The sequence below is a fragment of the Neovison vison genome, chromosome 1 (genome assembly GCF_020171115.1).
Source record: "Neovison vison isolate M4711 chromosome 1, ASM_NN_V1, whole genome shotgun sequence".
NCBI classification, from domain to species: Eukaryota; Metazoa; Chordata; class Mammalia; order Carnivora; family Mustelidae; genus Neogale; species Neogale vison.
This window is the reverse complement of record NC_058091.1, coordinates 250,701,391-250,723,705: the sequence shown is the minus strand read 5'-3', so window position 1 is coordinate 250,723,705 and position 22,315 is coordinate 250,701,391. Positions and strand designations below refer to the sequence as shown.

Genomic DNA, 22,315 nt, shown 5'->3' with positions numbered 1-22,315 from the left:
TAAAACTTCCTATGTATATAGCAGTCTGTCATCTTAAATTCCATCATGTTCTAAAAGTACTATATTTGTTCTCCCCCACATTTTATGTTTTTAAGATCATATTTTACTTCTTATTAGTTTGTGTATCTCTTGACTAATTATTGCAGGTCTAGATGATTTTACTACACTGTCTTTTAGCTTGTATACAGGCTCCAGGGGATTGAGTACATAGGATTTATACATAGGATTTTCTCTCCCTTCTGTTTCTGAGATAATCAGACCAGCTTAATGCGTTGGATGAGATGGAGATTTCCATTTGTCACAACTCTATGTTGTTAGATAAGTGGATAAAATGTCCAGGATAGCTTAAGACCAAGTCAGATGTCAACAACCTCAGCCTTCTTTCCTTTCATGGGTTTGTGCTTCTTTTCTTAAGTTTAGGTTTTTGGGGGCATAATTTACGTTTAGCAAGTTTCAACCTTTAAAGATATTTAGTTTGGTGAGTTTTGCTAAGTATATACAGTCATGTTACTACCATCATAATCAAGACAGAGAATAGCTTCATCAATCCAAAAGTTTCCCTTGGGTCCCTTCTCAAATCTCTCATCTTAGCTTTGGATTTCTTTGAGTGTTAGTAAAACTCAGTCCTATAGATTACTGTGACTGCTTCCCCCTGCTGCTGTGTGGTTATCCTACTCTTACAAATGTCTCTACTAACCAGCAGAACCAGTGATCTGACTGTGAGCTTTGTGGGTGGGACAGAAAGATCTTCCTTTAGGGCATATGAGTCCAGAGTGGGTAACCAGCAAGTCTTTGGCTCAAACTCCACAGTATATAGTTCTTTTAATGCAAGGGGATAGGAATGGAGTGGGAAGTGCTACCTGGACCTGATATTTCAGAAATAGTCCTTTAATTAATTACATTGATTATTGCTTGACATCCTATTTCCGCTCCTGTTTCTTGTCATCTACACATTTAGGGGCTCCTCGGTCTCTCCTATGAAGAATGGCTCCCACCTCCATGGTAGCCTTCTTGCAGCTGTGATCTGGGTCTCAACTTCCTTCATTCTGGTTTATCCAGTAATACAGTCCCTTCTTCTTCTTTGCCGAGAAATTTATCGAAATATATTTCTTACCGCTATTCTTCCCCCTAATCACAATGTGTCATGACTTTATTCCAGCTGTATTTCTTTATCATATGTGCCATGTGACTTCCGTGAAGGAATGGAAGTAAACACATGCTTGGTGTGTCATCTTGAAGTGCCAGTCTTCAAGAGACCGATTCATAGGATTCTATGATATATCCGAGAGGTCAGCAAGGAGACAAATTACTTAAATGTCTTCTCAGATGAAACATTTCAGGTAAAAGAGGAAATGTGGTCTATACCAGTGAACAGGCTTTGTGACTCACATTACTGTTAGTATGTACTTTGGCTTTCACCATTAGAGTCATTTATTGATTGATTTTCAAGTAAAAGGAAATAAAATCTTAATTAAAAGAAAAATGAACAGACTCACAGTTTCATGAAGCACCCCAAATATGCTTATGTATTGGCATCTTAGACAAGTATAGTTTAGTTTTTGCCATACTACAAATACGGACTTAGCGTAGGTTACTTCACCAACCCACATAACATGTTTGTGATATAGATGGAAGCTATAATTTAATCTTTACTGATGTGGAACCTGAAACAAGTCAGCTTGATCTAGGTCATAAAGAAATTTAAAAGAGAGTCAGGGCATTATATTGAAATCTACTAAAGTGAATATAAAAATACAGGATCTACAATGCCTCACCTTGCTTCCCACTACTTTTCTTTGGGGCGGGGGAAGCTTTAGAAAAAGAGAATTAATTTAAAAGCAAAAACAAAGCACCCATTTCTCTTTCTAAACCATACATTACCACTGAGATATCTTTGATTTTTGGTCTTCTCTTTCTCTTCATTAAAATTATAGGGAGCAGAGAAAGGGAATGGTATTAAAAATATTCTGTGTTTGCATTGCAGGGAAAGAATCTTCCTGCAAACAAATTTTTCTAGTGGATGGTCTACAGTCTTCTCACCAATACATTTATAATTCCATCAATAAGGACTCTGTATTCAATGAGGAGAGAATGGAAGAGAGGGAGGGCATCCCAGCTTTGAAACCTCTTGTGAGAGGTTGGTGCCCAGTATGTTCTGTAGGTGAGAAGGTGTGAGGACCTCATGTTGATCACCTGTTTTTCTGTTGGGCCTTAGCTGTCATCTCTTCCCTGTCCTTCCTTCGAGGACCTGGACATATTAAAGAGCCATAGTACGAGCCTAATGTGTTTGATGTTGAGATGGAGAGAAATCCGATGTTTACCTTGCAAAGCCCTATCAGAGATGCTATCCCACATGATAACTTTGCTCCCGATATGTACTTTTATGCAGGTCAATGATGTTTTGGGTAAGCTCTCACTGCAGCAGTAGAATCTAACCCAGCTCTGTCATGACCGTCTGTCTGATGAGAGTGGTCTGCTTACCCTTCACATGGGCTCAGTTTCTCACCTCTCAAGAGGGGATTGTCATGTAGGCCTGTCTCATGTGAAGTAACAGGTACACAGAGGTGCCTCAGTTTTGGAAGGCACAAAACTCACTGCAAATGTAAGACTCCGATACCATGGCTTCCCTCTCTCCTGTTCCAGTTTCATGCCTGGCCCTGCCCACAAAAACCAGCAGTCTTTTATCACCTGTGGTGGCATCTTGGGCTCTCACGCATTGGGCTTGGTCAGTGTCTGCCAGTAGTCACTCGGGTCATTCACCGATTATGTCCTCCCTGCTGGGGGCCTGGGGCAGTATTCCAGCAGCCAGTCTCTCTGCAGTCAGGCGCTGCCTTACCGTCTGCCTTGTCACACGCTGAGACCTTGTCAGAGCACAGTCGCCACCTCCCAGTCCCAGGTCACAAGGTCTGGGAGCCTGCCCTGAGCTGGAGATGAGGAAAGACAGGGAGGTGCTGAGTGAGTTTGTGTGTGAGCGTGCAAGGGTGAGGTCAGGCTGAGCTCACATGTGAAGAATTTGAAGAATTGGGTGTAGGGAGAAGACATAGAGCAGGCTGAGGCAAGGGGAAGCATGTGTCCAATGGGTGTGAAGGCAGCTAATGCTGTGTGAGTGAGGAGGAAGCAAGAAGACCAGGATGTGCCATCTGTGAACTTGATGTTGCTTGTTTCTTTTCAAGTCATTTCCCCCCTGCTGCTCCTGGGCCCTGTGTGCACATTTCCCTCCATTGTGTCTCTTCCCCTCTGAACTTAGCCAGGAGGGGGATGGGAGGAAATGCGAGGGTTCAGTTAGGGAGAGAGAGAATTGCACTGCCCTCCAGCTGCCACAGCAGAAATGACGGCAAGAACCAGTCTGTCTGGAACAAGAAACCTTTGAAAAACACAACCTTTGGGCAATCCTATTATTTGGCTTTTTCCTGGAAGGAAAAGAAAGGACAAATGAGAGAAGTGAAAAAAGAAAAACATATTTAAAAAAGGACCAGGCTTACTTATTAGTGAATTTTCATGGTTAACATTTTAGTTGTTGTTAACTAAACATGTGTTGAGGACAGCATGTAAGACTATCCTCTCCCCTCCTGTAGCATGCCCATCTCATTCCCCAGTGTCAGGTAATAGGGCCAGCAGCAGCAGATGGTGTAGGGCTGGCGGGTCAGGGCATGAGCGTTCCCTTACCAGCAGCCAGAAACATTTCATTATACTCTCTTCTCAGACCCAGTTTTTGAAGTCCCATTCATCAGGGAGAGGGTGAGCTAGAGGACAGGGAAAGGTGAGTAAGTCAAGCTAAGGTTGAAACTCGAGGGTTGGTAACCTGGAGCCCATAGGCTTGAAGCCGTCTGTGTTGCCCTCCTCTGGCAATGCTCACCTTCTAGGTGAGAAATCACAGAGGTCCAGGGCTGAGTGGCTCTCACAGGACAGGACACAAGTGAAATTCTGCTCTGGGAATCCCCAGCGTTGGAGATGCTTCACTCTCAGAAAAAGAAAATCTCGGAGTCAAGAGATTTGCTAAGTGAAGTGATTGAAAGAAGAGAAGGAACAAGGGTTGCATCTATCAGGAAAGGAGAATGTGTGACTACTAGTGTATTCTAGCTGTCTTGCATAATGATATTTCTTGTCCCTGACAGCAGTCCAGTGAAGCAAGTCAGTTTTATAATCCCATTGTGCATACAAGGGGACTGAGGCACAGAGAGTCTCTTTGCCAAAGTCACATGGTTTTGTGGAGCATTCTGGAGGCTTAATGGAGTTCCCATTCTCCATTGTTCCTAAGTTTGTATTATTCCTGTAATTGGAAGCAAGGAAGTAGATCATGATAGGATGAACTACCACAGTTCATAGAATTGAACTATGATAGGATACTGTAGTGCTGAAGAACTATCTGAGGCTATCTATTCTATCTTGGTCAATATCTGCATTTTTTTTTTTAAGATTTTATTTATTTATTTGAGAGAGAGAGAGCGTGAGAGAGAGCATGAGCGAGGAGAAGGTCAGAGAGCGAAGCAGACTCCCCATGGAGCTGGGAGCCCGATGTGGGACTCGATCCCGGGACTCCAGGATCACGCCCTGAGCCGAAGGCAGTCGTCCAACCAACTGCGCCACCCAGGCGTCCCTCAATATCTGCATTTTTGAATCGAAGAGACCACATTGCCCAGGGTCAGGCAAGGTGGGCTCGGAGTGCTTTCCCATCTCAGAAAGGGGAGCCACCTTCTATTCAAGCCTTCTAGCCCAAAACCTGGGTGCCATCTTGCTGACTCTCTCTCCCCTCACATATGGGATCCAACTCTAAAGTATCCATTCCTTCCCCTTTTCTCTCCCAAATTTATATACTAGTCTCCTCATCAGTATTTTAAAATCCATATTCTACCCACAAGCTATAGTGATTTAAAAAAAAAGAAAAAAAGGAGTCTCTCACTCCTCTGCTTAAAGTGTATCAAATACTTCCTGTACTCTTAGATTAAAATCTCATCTCCTCACTACGGCTATGAGGCCCTCTAGGAGCTACTCTTTTTCTACCGGGCTCACTTAGGGTCACTCTCCATCCTGCAAGCTGTCTCTTGCTACACTGGCCTCCTTTCTTTGCCTTGGACATAGGAGATTTCTCATCTCAGAATGAGATGCCTGAAATGCTCTTCCTTGGAATTTGGTCAGTACCTTCCCTCTGTCAGGTCTGCTTACGTATTAGAAAAGACTTCCTGAAAGCCATATCCCAAGGGCGTCCCCAACAGATACTATCTGCCACACTTCCCCATGTCTTTTTTTTCCACAGCATTTTTCAGAATCTGTAATTTTTCTAGTTATCTGTGAATCTATTGTTTTTCTCCATTAGAATGTAAGTGTCTTGAAGAACAGGATTTTCCTGCTGTATTCATCTCTCTTTTCTAAAACTTAACCTAGTGCCTGAAATGTAGAAAATGCTTAAACATATTTGTGGATTGAATAAATGACCAAATAAACTCAGGCTTCATGATTCTTAGGTCAGAGTTCCTTCCTTCCCTAGCCCTTAATATATAAGCTTTATGACATACTCAGGAGCGCCCAACAGCCAGTAGACTCAGGAGAATGGATAACTGGGAAGAAGAAAGAAAGCCTGGATACAGATGGGGAGCGTGGGAAGGGAGATCAGAGACTGAGTCTTGACTGTGGTCTCTGCCAAGATCACCAGTGAGTATTTCTTGATTCCTCCACAAACATTTGTGATGGAGTCTTATTACACATAATAGCAAATTCCAAAGCAGCACTGACAGCAGGAAAACATGAAAGGCTAAGGAAGCAATTCCTGAGAAGGGAAAGTAGATTTTGGTAAGCAGTTCCTTCATCTCAGTACTTTCTATGGATTTCACATAAGGGGTAATAACATTTTTATTTGCACATTTGCCTTGAAAATAAGAATGGTCTTATTTACCTGATTTCAGAATGGAAAGGATTAAAGCATACTTTAAAATTGTTCTTGCTAGGGCACCTGGGTGGCTCAGTTGGTTAAAATTGTTCTTGCTATTTTATGTTTCTAGTAAGTTCAAATTGTACTAGGTCTTAAGGAGCAGGAATCCAGAAAATAGTGATTTAAAAAATTAGATGATTATTATATTTGGAAGTTGGAGGTCTAGGGCTGAGATTGGGGCTCCATGAAGTCCCCAGGTCCCCTTCTTTATTTCTACTCAGTAATCCTTACCCTATTCTTGGGGCATCAAGGTCATAATATGGTCGCTCCCCGTGTAACATTATGAATCCAGGCAGGAATTAGGGTAAGGAAAAAGGATCTGGTCATTGGAGTCTACCTGCCTTTCAAAGGGCCTTCCCACACATTGTATCTGGTGACTTTCAGTTTTATTTCATTGGCCTGAACTGTGTTACATGGCCATTCGTAGATGCAAAGGAGGATGGGAATTGTAGCTTTCACCTGGGCTCATTGCTACCCTGACAAAAACCAAGGTTCTCTTAGTAAAGAAGAAAGGAGAATGGTTATTGAGTAGGCACTGAGCAGTGAGTTTCACATTACATACCATTTTGGCATTTTATTCAAGTTAATATGCCTTCTGGGAGAACAAACCAAACTTTAGCAAACAAAAGTAAATCTTCTATAAACTCATCTCTTCTCGGTGTACCCATCCAAAAGCATAGAAGTGATTTTTGTTCTGATATTTCCCATGATGCATGTTACAATTTTACTCTGGTAGTATAGATCATCCTGAATTGAGTATATTTGTGGGTGCATATGTGTAGTTATTTATACAGCTGCCTCTGATGATTAAGCATCTTTTAGTACCTTTCCAACTCTCACTTTCTTATTTTCTATGTGGATAATTCAACCACTATTTCTTTCCAGCTCCCAAATCTGGATATCCGAGCCAATCTTCACTCATGACTCTGCAGTCCAACATATCTACCTTCATCAGGTTCAAGATTCAGTCTCCTGGGAACCTTCATTTCAACATGCCCAAGTAAACTCATTGTCTTTGCCTCCCAAATTTTTCCCTCTTTTGTGTTGCTCGCCTCAATGAGTGTACCTGCCCGGGTCAGAAATCTGGGAATCTTTCTGAATCCCCCCTTCACATTCCTTCCTTCCCACAACCATCTCATGTTAGAATCTTGTCCAGGCAGTACACTCCATATTCTCCTATCTTTCCTCTTCCCTCTTCTTCCTTGCCATGTCTTGGGCTCACCCAGTTTGGACCAGCTGTTTTTTAGCTGTTTTGTTGTTGCCACAATAAGTATCTCTTGTTAGATTTCATTTTGTGAATAGCTTTGCATGCCATCCAGGATGTGCAGCTCTCTGTGATATTTTCACATTTAATGTGCTTTCATTTAGATGACGTTTAAAAAATCTAAGCAATTTGGGATCACCCGGATGGCTGCCTTAGAAGTGAGTGCTGACAATTGACTTCAGTGCCTGCACAGGCTTTTGTGTTTTTATGGTAGCAATGGGCATTACTATAATTATCAATAGCCTACCCAAAAAAAGAAGGCAGAGGGACTTTGTATTCCAATATGAGGCATTTGGGAAATATAAAGTTCAATGAAATCACTGTCTTTTGTTATTTTAACAAAGGTTTTACCCTAGTTTAAATAAGTAAAACCATGGCCCCAAAGGTATAAGTTGCTGAATTCAAAAAAACCTATACTGGGACAGTGAGTCCGCTGTTAGGAGTGGAAATCTGTTTCCATACCACTGCTATTTTCATTCCAGTTGATACCACTTGTATCACCGGTCACATTGAATATCATTAATTTGAGTGTTATTATTTTTGTTAGTTTAAATTTAATGTATAGATGTTTATCCTTGCATAAGAACTCTAGATGTAAGATGCTCACACATAGTTTAGTTTTGTACAAATCTAAATAGTAATATGCTAACGATATCCAATGGCACTTGAGGTCTATGCATACTCTTAGGGTGAGTCTATCACTCAGGTGGTCTAGAGCAGGGTCAGCAAACTTTTCATGTAAAGGGCTGGATGGTAAATACTTCAGGGACTGGTGGCTATACAGTCTCCGTCAAAACTGCTTCACTCTGGGGGTCCCTGGGTGGCTCAGTTGGTTAAAGCCTCTGCCTTCAGCTCAGGTCATGATTCCAGGGTCCTGGGATCGAGCCCTGCATCAGGCTCTCTGCTCCGCGGGGAGCCTGCTTCCCTTCCTCTCTCTCTGCCTGCCTCTCTGCCTCCTTGTGATCTCTGTCTATCAAATAAATAAGCAAAATCTTAAAAAAAAAAAACAAAACTCCTTCACTTTGATACAGTAGCATGAAAGCAGCCACAGATAATATGTGAAACATGTGTGCATTGCTAAGACTTTGTTTACAGAACCAGGCAGGTGACTGATACGGACTTCCTGTTTTGTGCACTGACTCCGGGCTAGAGAGTATGATCCCAGTTCCATGGCTTGACATAGGTCTGTTTCTCTCTCTCGACTCCTCTCCCATCCACTCTTCTGAAGACTCGCTGTGTTCCAGCCACAACAGAGCTGCTTTATCTCCCAAGCATGTCACACTCTCCCTTGTGCCTCAGCTCATGTGCCCTGACACTTCCTTTCTTATCTTCTTAAACCACCTAACTCCTCCTCACCCTTGAAGATGAAACTTAAAATGTGCTTCCTCTCAGAAGATGTCTGTGGCCCCTGGTGACTGAGCTGATGCTTCTGTCTGCCCCTCTGGGTTTCTTTAAATTCACTCTGTGCTCCCATAACATTTTTAAGAAACTCATCTGTATTGTAACTGGACATTTATTTAACTATTTTGCTGTCTTCTCATCTAGGCTGAACTCCATCTTCTCTGTAGCAAATGCTGTTCCATCCTTGCAATTATTATTCCCAGTGCCCAAATTTAGAGGATTGATGGAGAGAACAGAAGGAAATGAGCGGGAATGTCACAACAATGATGTATTTACCCAACAAAACTTAGAAATACCCACGTTTTCCTGAAATAAGCAAAGTTAGGTATTCTTCCATCTGTGGGAATGGGGGTTTGTGAGTTTTGTCAGTTTTGAAGAAGTAAAGGGAGTTTTATGTTTATACATCTGGGCTTTGTGACTGCAAATCGATGCCTGGGACAAAAGTTCACCATGACAAATGGAGGAAAACAGTTGAAAAATAAAAGACAAGAAGAAAAAGAGGAAAACCTTTCATGTATGTTTGGGGTGTAGGTAGGTAAACTGAGTTGGAGATGTTAAGTCTGGATTTTGAGCAGGGGGGAGCTCAGAAGGGACTGTGGAGGGAAGCAGGCCTGAAAGTGATGAAGAGGATGGGAGCAGTAACCCTAGAGAAAGGGGAGATTTGGGGAATCAGGCATCAGCAATATTGGTTCTGTCCCTTTGCCTCTCCTTCTCTCTGCTCCCTTCCTCTCTTTCTGTTTCCTCTAGATGTTTCTACCTTACCTTGTCTTCTTCTGAACAAACTATAATATGGTACCAAAGTAAATATTGTATTACTCATTTAAAGTTTTCTTTTCTCACACTCCAGGACCTAGCAATTGCACTATCATACCCCAAAGATACAGATGTGATCCAAAGGGCCATCTGCTCCCAATGTTTATAGCAGCAATGTCCACAATAGCCAAACTATGGAAAGAGCCCAGATGTCCATCTACAGATGAATGGATAAAGAAGATGTGGTGTATATATATGATGGAATATTACTCAATCATTCAAAATCATCCAATGTAGATGGAACTAGAAGGTATTACACTAAGCAAAATAAGTCAATCAGAGAAAGTTAATTATCATATGATCTCATTCATATGTGGAATTTAAGAAACAAAAAAGGATCATGGGGAAGAGAGGGAAAAATAAAACAAGACGAAATGAGAGAGGGAGACAAACCATAAGAGACTCTTACGCATAGAAAACAAACTGAGGGTTGCTGGAAGGGAGGAGGGTGAGGAGTTGGGGTAAATGGGTAATGTACATTAGGGAGGGCACGTGGTATAATGTGTACTGGGTATTATATAAAATTAATGAATCACTGAACTCTACCTCTGACACTAATAATACATTATATGTTTTGGTTTTTTTAAGATTTTATTTATTTATTTGACAGAGAGATCACAAGTAGGCAGAGAGTCAGGCAGGCAGAAAGGGGGAAGCAGGTTCCCTGCTGAGCAGAGAGCCCGATGTGAGGCTCGATCCCAGGACCCTGAGACCATGACCTGAGCCGAAGGCAGAGGCTTAACCACTGAGCCACCCAGGCGCCCCTAATACATTATATGTTAATTAAATTGAATTTAAATTTTAAAAATTCCTTTCTCTGTTTGAAAGTTGTTGTTGTGTTGTGTTGATGTGGGTCAGTTGATCTCCTTTTGCTTAAAATAGTAACAACTCAAGCTACTCAACTTTTAGAAATTTTAATTTTTTCTATATTACTTGTTCAGGGAAAAGAAAAAGATCTCTACTATGGTCACACATTTTAGGAAAAACTCAAATCCTAAAAATACAAAGTTAAGGATAATTCTTTTATCCTATTTGATAATGTAATTATTATGCTAAAGGGGAAAATATATTAAAAAGTAATTAAGCCATGACTGACTAGCAGTGAAAATACTATATGGAAAATAAAGTAATTTTTTCAAAAAAGGGTAATGGGATAAAATCAGGGAGAATGGCTGGGGCTGCCAGGAGTCGCACCAACATGCGCACAAATATACATGAACAATATGGTGAAGTAAAGATACTGTGGCTGAATTGCCTAGTCAGAAAAATGTCTTTGAAATTTGAAAACTAAGTTGCGATTTTAAGATTTATGAGTGATCTTAAGACTAGACTAGATTCTTGAGTCATTCTGTGAGCTTTTCTGTATGTGATTTAGATACTGCTCTGGGAATTTCAGTATTATATATGTGCTTTTATACCAAACACAGGTCATGTATACATTACTAAGGAACAGGGGGTAATCAGATCCTCCACAGGAAACAACATTGGACACATTTTATTGTTAAGATTATTGCTTATGATTTGAGAAATGTTAACAATTGTCATCTGATCATTAAAATCAATATTCTTGTGTCCTGAGTAGTTCTAATTAGATGGTGTTCATGATTTTATGCAACCATGATGATATTTTACCAGGTTATATTACTAATAGGGTTCAAATTTCAGATTTTTTAAATAAAGATTTTACTTATTTGAGAGAGAGAGAGATTGAGCATGTGAGTGTGTCTAGGGGGTGGGGGTAGAGGCACAGGCAGAGGGAGAAGAAGACTCCCCATAGAGCAGGGAGCCTGATGCAGGGCTCAATCCCAGGACTCTGAGATCATGACCTGAGCTAAAGGTAGACGCCTAACCCACTGAGCTACCCACATGCCCCTCAGATTATATATATATATATATAAAATATATATATATATATATATATATATATATATATATATTTTTTTTTTTTTTTTGAATAAGGAAGACCTAGTGTCTTCTTTAGTCAACAGATGGAGGCCAGACATCCTTCCCTGGAAACATCATCATCATCACACCTTGTTTTGTACCAGATGTGTGTAGCAGCTCAGTGCTCTTGTCAACCATGTAAGATGAGTTCTATGATTTCCCATGTCACAGAGACAGACAGGATAGGTAACTCTCCCAAGGTCACACAGGAAAGGTAGAGCCAGGATGACATCCCCTACAGTCTGGCTTCTGAGGCTATGTGTTTTACTGTACCACATGCTTTACTTCTGCTCATGATTCTAATTCCCACATATGCCAATTTCCTCTCATTGCTGTAGGATATTCCTTCCTTGTCACAGTCTATTTATGATCTATATGCACCTTTCGTGAATAAAACCGACAGAGCTTTGTCTGTATAAATGACCTGTGTTAATGTCTCTTGGCATTAAGATGGCTCCTAGGGAAATAGAAATTATATTTTGGAGCCCTTGTCTGGTTTCCTCAGTAATGGATTGTGTCTACAGGATATGAATTCAACCTGTGGAAAAGCTGAAAGAATCATCATTAATAACGGGACAGCTGACATCATACCACTCCTGATGTGATACACGAAGAAGGACACAACATCATCTATGTGCTGGTACTGCCAAAATGTTTCACCTGAATCTAATCATGAGGAAACAATCAGGCCACCACACATTTAAGGACATCCTGCACATGAGCTGACCTGCATTCTTCAAAGGCATCAATGTCATGAAAGACAGAAAGGATGAGAAACTCTTGAAGATTGATGGAGACCAAAGAGACAGAAAAATGAAATGCAATGCGTGGGCCTCATTTGGGTTCTGGATCAGGAGGGAAAAAGGCTGTAGAGGACATCGTTGGGAAAAAGAGGTAATTGTGAATCTGGATTGCATATTTGATGCTGTTGAGTCTCCTGAGTGTGATAATTGCGTAAGAGAATGCCATTGCTCTTAGAAGACAGATATAATTGTGTGTGTGTGTGTGTGTGTGTGTATAAATATACCCATATCCACACAGATAGATAAGTTAATAGAATGTTAACAGGGAATCTATACGAATGATAAATTGGTGACTATTGTGCTATTCTCAGAACTTTTTGGAGGGTTTGATATGTTGATAAATGCTTTAAAAATGGGATACAGAGGGACGCCTGGGTGGCTCAGTTGGTTAAGCAGCTGCCTTCGGCTCAGGTCATGATCCCAGGGTTATGGGATCGAGTCCCACATCGGGCTCCTTGCTCGGCAGGGAGGCTGCTTCTCCCTCTGCCTCTGCCTGCCTCTCTGTCTGCCTGTGCTCACTCGCTCTCTCTCCCTCTGTCTCTGACAAATAAATAAATAAAATCTTTAAAAAAAAAATGGGATACAGAAAAGGGGAAGTAACTGGGGATACATATAGATTAAACAGGATTTGCCTTGAGTTGGACATGCTTGAAGCTCGGTGTCAAGTTTGTAGAGTTCATCATGTTATTCTACTTTTTCATATGTTTGGAATTTTCCCTAATGCAAAATTGTGAAAATCAGAAAGACTCAGTCACGTTTCACCATACTTATTCTCAAGAAAGGATAAGGATAAACTGCCATGAAGATTCTCTACTTTTCTGTATCTTGCCTTCACCCCTATTCCTGCCTACCCCAGCTACCATTTTCCCTTGCCTGGATCCTGACTCCACCCCTACTACCCTTACTCCACTCATTTCTTATCCAGCTTGAAGCCAAAGTGATTTTTTTTTTTTTTAATCTTACCAAGACCTACCAAAAGCCCTTCAAGTTCTGCCCACCATTTTTAGAGGAGACTGCTCACTTCTGCCCAGCCTGGGCCTCTTTTATGCTCCACCTCCTGTCCCTGCGTCCTAGGCTCAGTGCTGTTTCAGATCTCTGCTTCCTAGCCCATTCTTCTCTACACCTGTGGCTCCTCTCTCTCACTAAAATGCTCTTTTCCCTCTTTATTTATTTAGGTGTGTATTCATTCTTCAAACATCAGTTCTTTGTGAAATCCTTTCTGGGTCTATCTGCTTAGGATAAAGGCCTAGTATGGGCTTTTAGGGCAGTAGACACATTTCTCTGGTAATATTTACCCTAAGAGGAACAACAGTTCTCTGCAATTGCATTAATGTTTTCTGCTGTCACCAGGTTGCAAGCTCTCTCCTGTATTTGTTTTGCTCACCATTGTGTCCATAATCAGATTTCGATACTGATACATATTTGTTTTTCTGATACATATTTTTAATATGTACCTTCCAAAATAGTTTTTTCCCCACTAAAAATATTTAGAATTTTTGTCTTTATCGAGTTCCATCGTACTTACCTTAAAAGGGATATGCGATTGTCTCCTGAAGCTCTCCATTCCAGGTCTTTTTTTTTCCCCCGTAAGTGAGGCTAATTTCAGTTCTTAAGTTGACGTGATCCCCTCTGACAATATAGAAACATTATTGTCATAATGCTCCTTGAAAAATAGGTTAAGTCACTTGGCTTCTGTTTGCTTTCATAATCGATATGACTTCATGCAAAATGATGCAGCAGTTCACATCATTCTGTCAGTCCCTGTGAAGGAAATATTGTTTTCCAAAATTAAAATTGTGAATCAACTCACAGGGGGATGTCATCAAATAAACAAAGAATCATCGCTTATATTGCACTGCCAAGTTTTTGATAAGCTTAATTCCTCTAAATGCATTTAACTTTAATGAAGAGTAATACAATTTAATAACAACATAAAATGGAATCATTTATCTTCCCAGTCCTAAACATTGGGCAGATGTCTTCTCCTTAATCCATCCTTTCACATGCCAACTTTTTTTCTTTCTTCTTCAGATTTGTCTCTCCTCATTTCTGTATATGCAGTTTGGGGAGTGATCCATATGTACATGTTTAATTAAATCACTCATCAGGCTATAGTTTTCACGGTTGGAAATCTCTGGGGTGTGTTATTTCAAGTTCTTGAGGCAATGATATTTATATAACCCAATAAAATTTGGTACTTATTAGTATATTAGTCAAAATTGTTTCAGTTGGAAGTGACATAAAACCAAACTCAAATTGACTTAAGCAGAAAGGGGGAATTTATTGAGACACATAACTGGGGAGACCACAGGTGGATGCTGGTTTCACAAGCTCAGATGAGGTAGGTAGACGTCTCTCCTCAACTCCTGACTTGCTTTCTTCTGAGTTAGCTTCATTCTCAGGTAAGGGCCTTACTAACACCTGGCAAAGGAACATGTGTGAAGCAACAATAGGTCGTTCATTGATACAGGGTGACCTTCAGATATGTACAAATGAGGAAACGGTCTTCAGCGCGGACTGGGATTTGGAGTCTGCCTGGATATCTGTTAATTTAATCTGCATTTTAAAAAATTTATTTATTTATTTATTTATTTAGGCTTATAGAGAGAGGAGGGATTTTGTTAGAAGGCCCCTGTGAGAGGGGCAAGGTGGGGGAGCCTCACTAGTTTTAGTTTTTTCTCTATGAAAGGCAGAATTATAACAGAAGGTGAAATCACTGTTTTTATAAAGGATTTTATAAACTATGAAGGGAATGCAGCACAATTTTGGTGTTTTTAGGGCATGAGAGCTTTGAAATGCTTCCAGGGGACATTAGTGCAACAGAGGACAGCATCTTACAGAAAACAGTGATGTGCACAAAAGCTTTAGCTTCATTCCTGAACACCCTCTGGAGGCTTCCAGAGCTACTCGAGTCTCTGGGGCACAGAGGCAGAGTAATATGGGCTACAATAACAATAGAGTTAGCCCCGTGTTCTGTGGAGGGTATTTCGAATTAGTTTTATATGGTAGATTCCATGACCCCAAAGGTTTTCTACAGAGAGGGAAACATTGTGGAAGACATTGTCAGAGTTAGACTTAAGTACATGAGAAGATACAAAGGAATAGGTTATTTTGTGTTGATAAATATTTCGCTTTGATAATTCATGCAATTTATATAGTAAGCTAGGGGCATCATCACAGGATATTTTCCATTTGCTGCCTGTAAGAAAGTTGTGTTATTGCTCTGTATGGGCTTTCAAAAATAGAATAAATATTAGAAGAGCCATTTCAGACATGTTGCCACAAACTGAGAAGCATGAAGTTTTCTCCACGTTGAGAATGCTCTTCCTGTGTAACCTTTTCTCTGGTTAAAAGCATTTAAAATGTTTGAGGAGCATATATAATGGGATTGCAGAGATTTATACTTTCAAATCATCCATGTGATCTGCAAAGTTAACTGTAAATTGTTATCTAGGAAAAAGCCTCCATTACTTCTGTTTGTATAAGCTCACACCCTAAATAAAACTGCTGCCAGCAGAATGCTCATTAAAGTGGATTTAAGATTCCAAATGAAAAGTTATTGATTTCAAGGATAAACACTACTAAGCCTCTAGAATCATCTGAAGTTATTAAATTACCAATTTAGTTACTGTCATTATTTTTTTTTTACTATCTTGGTTATTTATTAAGCAAACTTTATAAGGTATAATGTTTGAAATGAAACTGGAAGATATCAGCCAATAGTTATTTTCCACACACATTTAGAAATTAACGATCTGCTGAAAAATGGTGATGGGTTTGGTCTCCCTCGCCCCAAATTCCTGGCCCTCATAAAAAATATAGCCTACTTCATGTCTATGGGAAGGCAAGATTAGAATGGGTGTCAGATGATAAATTTTTAGCCACCAGCCTCTAGCCAAAAGAGCCTGACTTAGCCCTATCACATTTCACATGTATATTTATGTACTGTACCATTTGGGTATTATAATAAAAATTTTTATCTGTCCCTGGAGGCAAAATTGAGTTATATATTAAATGGCTATTTTCTTTGTTTTCTGCTTAGGTATGCATGTAATGTGGTAGCATAATATATATTCCACACTTGTTTCATTCCTACAGAGAGATAATATTTTTGCAGCTGACACAGTAAAGACATCCTGTGCTTCTAGAATAAGAGAGAACATATTGGCAGGATAAAATGCAGATGTTCCCAGTGTTTCTTCTACCTCATGGTAGTATTCAGCAGAGGTTAACTTTCATAGGCATATTTCTGTCCTTGTTTGGGCAGTTGGACACAGAAGTTTATAGTAGTTTCGAGATTCTAAATGTGGTTTCAAGGAAAGTATTTCAAAATGCTTTTAGTGGTGGGAAAGTAACTGAAAGTCCCCCCCCCCCTTAATAAGAATGTTGGCAACAAGGCAACATCTCTGTTTCTCTATAAGGAAAGGATGTGTATAGCCATTTTTTCTCTTAAAGAATTTTACTATTCTTAATATAATACAATACAATGGAAAATTTGTTTTGTTGTAGTCTAAGAAAAATGAATTTCTATGATAAAGATGATTCCTAATCACATGTTTGATCCCTTCCTTTTTCCCATTTCAGAAAGAAACAATCCACGGAATATAAAAGGAATATGTGTGTATTACTGTTGGAAACATGTCTATGAAGATGAAGAATTTTAACTGGAAATGGAGCAGGTAAGAGTGAATAAGGGAGCACTGATGAACCACTATTGGAAAAACTAATTTTTTTGTAAGGTTAACAGAAAAATTTCCAGTAAATTAAGAAACACAGAATTCAAATGAGGGGGATCAAATGCGAACATTCAGATCAAATCATCCATAGTAAAACAGACTTCGCATACAATAGAGAGAAGAATGTAGGGGTTGGGGAGCTAATTTTCTTAATTAGATTTAAAAGGATCATATATTATTATTTTTTAAAGTGCCAACTTCCACAAAAATGTATAAATCGAGAGGCAAAAAACAAGTCAGGAATAAAAAGAAGAATAACTGAGGAACATTCTTTCAGAATGCACAGCACAAACTTTAAGATTTGGGAATTCAAGAGAAAAATCAAGAGGCAGAAAATGTTGAAGCAGTAAAATTAATATCATGATTATATGGATTCCAGAAAGCAAAAGTAGCAGATGAATGAAAAGCAATAATCAAACAGAAAAAGGCAACTTCTCTGAATTGAAATATTCAGCGTTGTACATGGAGCAGGGTTAGCAAAGATTAGATGGGTATAATGAGAAGGAATCGTACCCAGATGGTTTTGGCTGGAAGCAGTCAGCTGGGAGAAAAAAGTCACCAAAGGGGGGAAAAAGTTCAAATAGCATTAGATTCCTTATTTATAACACTAGTGTTAGAAAAGCTCAGAGAAAATGTATAGTCTCCTGGGAAAAAAAGCATTATGTTCCAAGAATTATATTCCAAGCCTACCTATTATCTTAATGCAAAAGCAAATCAAAGCCTGGCTCAGATTTAAAAGAATTCAGAAATTATATGACTCACGTATGCTTTTTGAAAACTACAACTTAAACTAGACCTTCAAGCAAAAACTAATCAAAATAAAGAATTTAATAAAGACAAAGACATGTTTTAGGAAAAAAGAGCAGAGAGCAAGAAAAACTTAGATGTAAATCTAAAGAATTGCTTGTAAAGTGGTTGTGAAACTGTACAATTTATAACAAAGAATTTTAAAAAGAAAATGTATATAATTTTTAAAACCACCTGGAGACATGGGGTGAAGAGAAAGGTGGAGGAGGGAGTGAAGTGTGATAAAGTTTTTATATTGACCAAGGAGGGTCCATATCAGTAACTTTGTTCTTGATACTGATGGAGAATAAATTAGAACATGTTTTAAAAAATTAAAACCAGATTAAAATAAGGCAATTGGAGAAGAAAGAAAATAAAAAGGGAAATATTATTCCAAAGGATGGCAGAGTGTGTGTGTGTGTGTGTGTGTGTGTATGTGCGTGTGTGAGAAAGAGAGAGAGAGAGAGAGAGGAAATAAGAGCCCAAGAGTGAGAGAGAGAGAAATACCAATGAGGTTTCTCTATTACAAGTGTGGGGTTTTTGTTTTTGTTTTTAATTTCATTTATGTATTTGACAAAGAGAGAAAGCACAAGCAGGGGGAGCAGCTGGCAGAGAGAGAAGGAGGAGCAGACTCCCCACTGAGCAGGGAGCCTGACATGGGGCTCAATCCCCGAACCCTGGGATCATGACCTGAGCCAAAGGCAGACACTCAACTGACTGAACCACCCAGGTGTCCTGCTCTATTACAAGTTTATTTCAAGCCCAGGGTGGAGTAGCTGCTGTTGGATTTACTGTTCTATAAAACCGAACCAAACTTGTGAGGTGGTTACTTTTAGGCATTGGAAGATAGACTGTGCAAGACTATAGTCTGAGCAAGGCAAGGAATAAATGAGGTGAGTACCATATTCAACTTGGTTTTATGTCTGGGGGCAGTTTCTTGAATTTGCCACAAAGTGGAGCCCAAGTGAACAACATCAAGTCATACTGAAGTGTGGCAAAAATTGCAACAGAGGGGATGAAAAGGCAGGTGAATTCACAGTATAGAACTACAGAGACAAATGAGATCTACAGAAGGGAGGTTAACCAAGTCTGTGTAGAGATTCTTCTCAGCTTTTTGGCTAGGAGCTACTCTGGGCTTTGCCTGTATAGGTTAAGATTTTGTAAGACCTCATGATTCTGCAAGACAGCAGCTCCTGTGAATGGAAATGCCAGAAGTCATGCCATGCCATGCCAAAATAAACTGAAGTTGCAATCCAGCTATGGTAGAAAGACTTTACTGAGCCCACTGGACATTCAGTTGAGACCACAGAAAGGCCACTCTTTTGGAGTAAGGAGTAAGATCATATCCTAGGATTAAGGTCAAAATCAATGTTGATTTGCCCAAACAGAGCATAAAACGAGGCCCGAAAGATGAAGAGAATGAAGCTTTTATGCAGTTGCTGACCATAACCAAACATTATACCTTTAAATGAGAAACAAGATGATCCAGATGCTCTCCAATATATCGCCTGTAACATGCAGCATACAATTTAAAAATCATTACATATGCAAAGAAGCAGGAAAATTGAATTCATAATCAAGATTTTAAAAAGCAGACAATTGAGGGTACCTGGGTGGCTTAGTCAGTTGAGTGTCAGACTCTCTATCCCAGCTCACATCTTGATCTCAGGGTTGTAAGTTCAAGCCCCCCACATTGGGTTCCATGCTGAGCATGGAGCCTAACCACCCCCCCACCCCCCGCCGAAAAAAGTAGAAAAATAATCAAAGGTGATCCTGAGAATGACTCAGATTTTGGAGTTAGAACACATTTTAAAAATGGTGCTTATAGGGGCGCCTGGGTGGCTCAGTCGGCACAGCTTGTGATTCTTGATATCAGGGTTTTAAGTTTGAGCCCCACATTTGGGTGTAGAGATTGCTTAAAAATAAAATCTTTTAAAAATGGTTATTGTAAACATGCTCAAGGATTTAAAGGGGAAAAATGGACATAATGAACAGGTAAAAATCTCAAAAGAGAAAATATAAGCTGTATAAAAGTACCAATTAAAAATACTAGAAATGACAATTTCCCTCAATGGCTTAAGAGGAGATTGGGCACTGCAGAATAAAAAGTATAAGAACCTGAAAATAGATTAATTAGAAAATATCAAAACTGAAAAACAGAATAAACTGTTATTTTCTAGTTTCTAAAATGAACAGAGCCTCAGTATCTTGTGGAATTATATCATTTGTCCCGTATGTAATTGAAGCCTCAGAAGAAAAGGAAAGAAAGAATGGGTCAGAACTATTTGAAGGAATAACAACCCCAAATATTCAAAACTTAGCAAAAAAAAATATTCTACAGATATAAGAAACTCTTAAGACCCAACACAGTGTATCTTTCAAAATAATCTTCAAGAATGAAGGTCAAAAACTATTTTGAAAGGAATATAACCTGATAGTAGTCATGACACCAAAACAAATGCCAAAGAAAGTTTGTTGGGCTAAAGATAAAATGTAGAATGATAGGATGAAGGAATAAAGACAATTGGGAATTGTAAATATGTGCATAAATAAGAATTTTATTTTCTTATCTTTGAACTTCCTTTAAACATAATTGACTGGTTCAAGCAAACATAATAATGCACTGTTGTATTTTTAGCGTATGTAATGGTAACACATGACTATAGCATCAAAAGTTGCGGGGGGGTTAAATGGAATTCTTCAGTTGGAAGTTTCTTATATTCTACATGAAATGTTATAATATTAAGTAGAAGTAGACTGTGATAAGCTTAAGAATGTATACTGGAATCACTATAGCAATCACTAATACACACACACATACACACACACACAGAGGAAACCAAAGAAGGAATAAAATGGAGTATTATAAAATATTTTATGGGACCAAGAAGGCAGAAAGGAACTAACAAAGAAACACACATGAGATGGGACAAATAAAAAGCAAATTGCAGGATGGTAGAATTAAATGCAACCATGTTAATAGTTACATTGACTGAGAATGCACTAAATATTCCAGTTAATAATAAATTTTGTAATAAAAAAGGTCAGTTTGTCAAGAAGATACAACAGTCTTAAATGCGTATTCATCTAATCACTGTATTTAGCATAGCTCTGGGCACATAGAACTATTATTAATGCAAGGATGACTCAACACAAGGAAATCCATTAATGTAATTCATTATGTAAATAGATCAAAGGGGGTAGAACTCATGACATTTCAATATGGGCAAAAATGCATTTACTAAAATTCAATCATCACTCTTGATTAAAAACAAGTAAACAATAACTCTTGGCAAGCTAGCAATAGAAGGAAAGTTTTTTGAATTGATAAAGGTTAGCATAAACCAAAAGCAAATACTTGGTATAAAACATTATAGTCATTCCCCCTAATGTTAGAAATAAGATAAATTTGCTCCCAGCATTGTTGCTATTGAATTTTAAAATGGAGAGTCTAACTAATGCAGTAAGACAGAAAAGAATAATGTATCTAAATATTATAAGGGAAGGACATAGGTATAGGTATTTGCAAATAAGAAATTGTCTTAGAAATCAAGAAAAAATTACTAGAAACGATAAAGAATTCAATATGAGGTTTAGATACAAAATTAGCATAGCAAAATCAATGCTTTCCTATATATTATCAACAATATATTAAAGAATAAAACAGAAAAAAGGAACCTATTCTCAACAAAAAGAAAAATTACAAAATGCCTAACAAAAGTATAAGATTCATAGATGGAAAATTATAAAGGTCTAGAAAAGAAAATGATCCAATAAATGCAGATAGTCCCTTCCTAAATGGAAAGCCACTATTTTTGAGATATAAATCTTCTCAAGTTAATTTAGAAATGTAATGCAATTCTAATCATTATATATGAAACTTAACTAGCTGATTCTAGAAGTTACATGACAGGAAAAAAAAATGGCAAGTAATGGCCTGCAAAACTCTGAGAAGAAAGAAATTGTACTAACTTCTCTTTCAGAAATTGAAACACATTTGAAAATATAGTTGTAGAAGTATAGGGTTGGTGCAGGTATAGGCAGAAATAGTGATGAATAAAGCTTGGAGTTTGTACACTGGCACTTGACATTGTAGTTAAGAGCACTGAATCTCAAGCCAAGGCATATTTGCTATGCATTCTTGGTTAAGTTACTTGTGGTTGGCTATGTAGTTGGCTTATGTGTAAAATGGGGACCATTATACCACCCATATCGTAGGGTTGTTGAGAAGATTAAATAAGGAAATAAGAAAAAGCACTTAAAAGAGTTTGGGATACGGTTAGAACTATGTAAATGTTAGCCTCTATTAGTAATGAAGATGGTAAACAAATTCGTAGGAAAAAGATTTACTTCTCAAATCAAGGTGAAGTTTGGTTATCAATTTTGATAACCAAAATTTTTTCAAAATTTTATCAATTTTGAAAGAAATATACCTGGGGTGATGAGTTGTTCGTTTTGGAAGAAATATACTTACACACACATGTTACCCAATATCTAAAAAACTAAACATAAAGGGATTAGATGAGGTATAAAAAATAATTCATGAGCATGGGATGAAGAAATCCTGTTTCAGCAAGATATAAAACGTGAGAGTCGTAAAGGAAGATAATGATATATTTAGGGTGGGAGGGAGGGGTGGCTG

At 38.8% G+C, this 22,315-nt stretch overlaps 1 protein-coding gene across 3 annotated transcripts in view; it reads left to right on the top strand.

Annotated features, from left to right (window-relative positions):
• Positions 1-22,315, top strand: part of MEGF10 (multiple EGF like domains 10) — a 343,784-nt gene that overhangs the window by 128,472 nt on the left and 192,997 nt on the right. For all 3 annotated transcript variants that reach the window (XM_044228414.1, XM_044228404.1, XM_044228423.1), the window contains exons 3-4: positions 11,873-12,242; positions 16,736-16,830. The gene's annotated coding sequence lies outside the window, so the exon portion shown is untranslated. The remainder of the gene's footprint in view (positions 1-11,872; positions 12,243-16,735; positions 16,831-22,315) is intronic.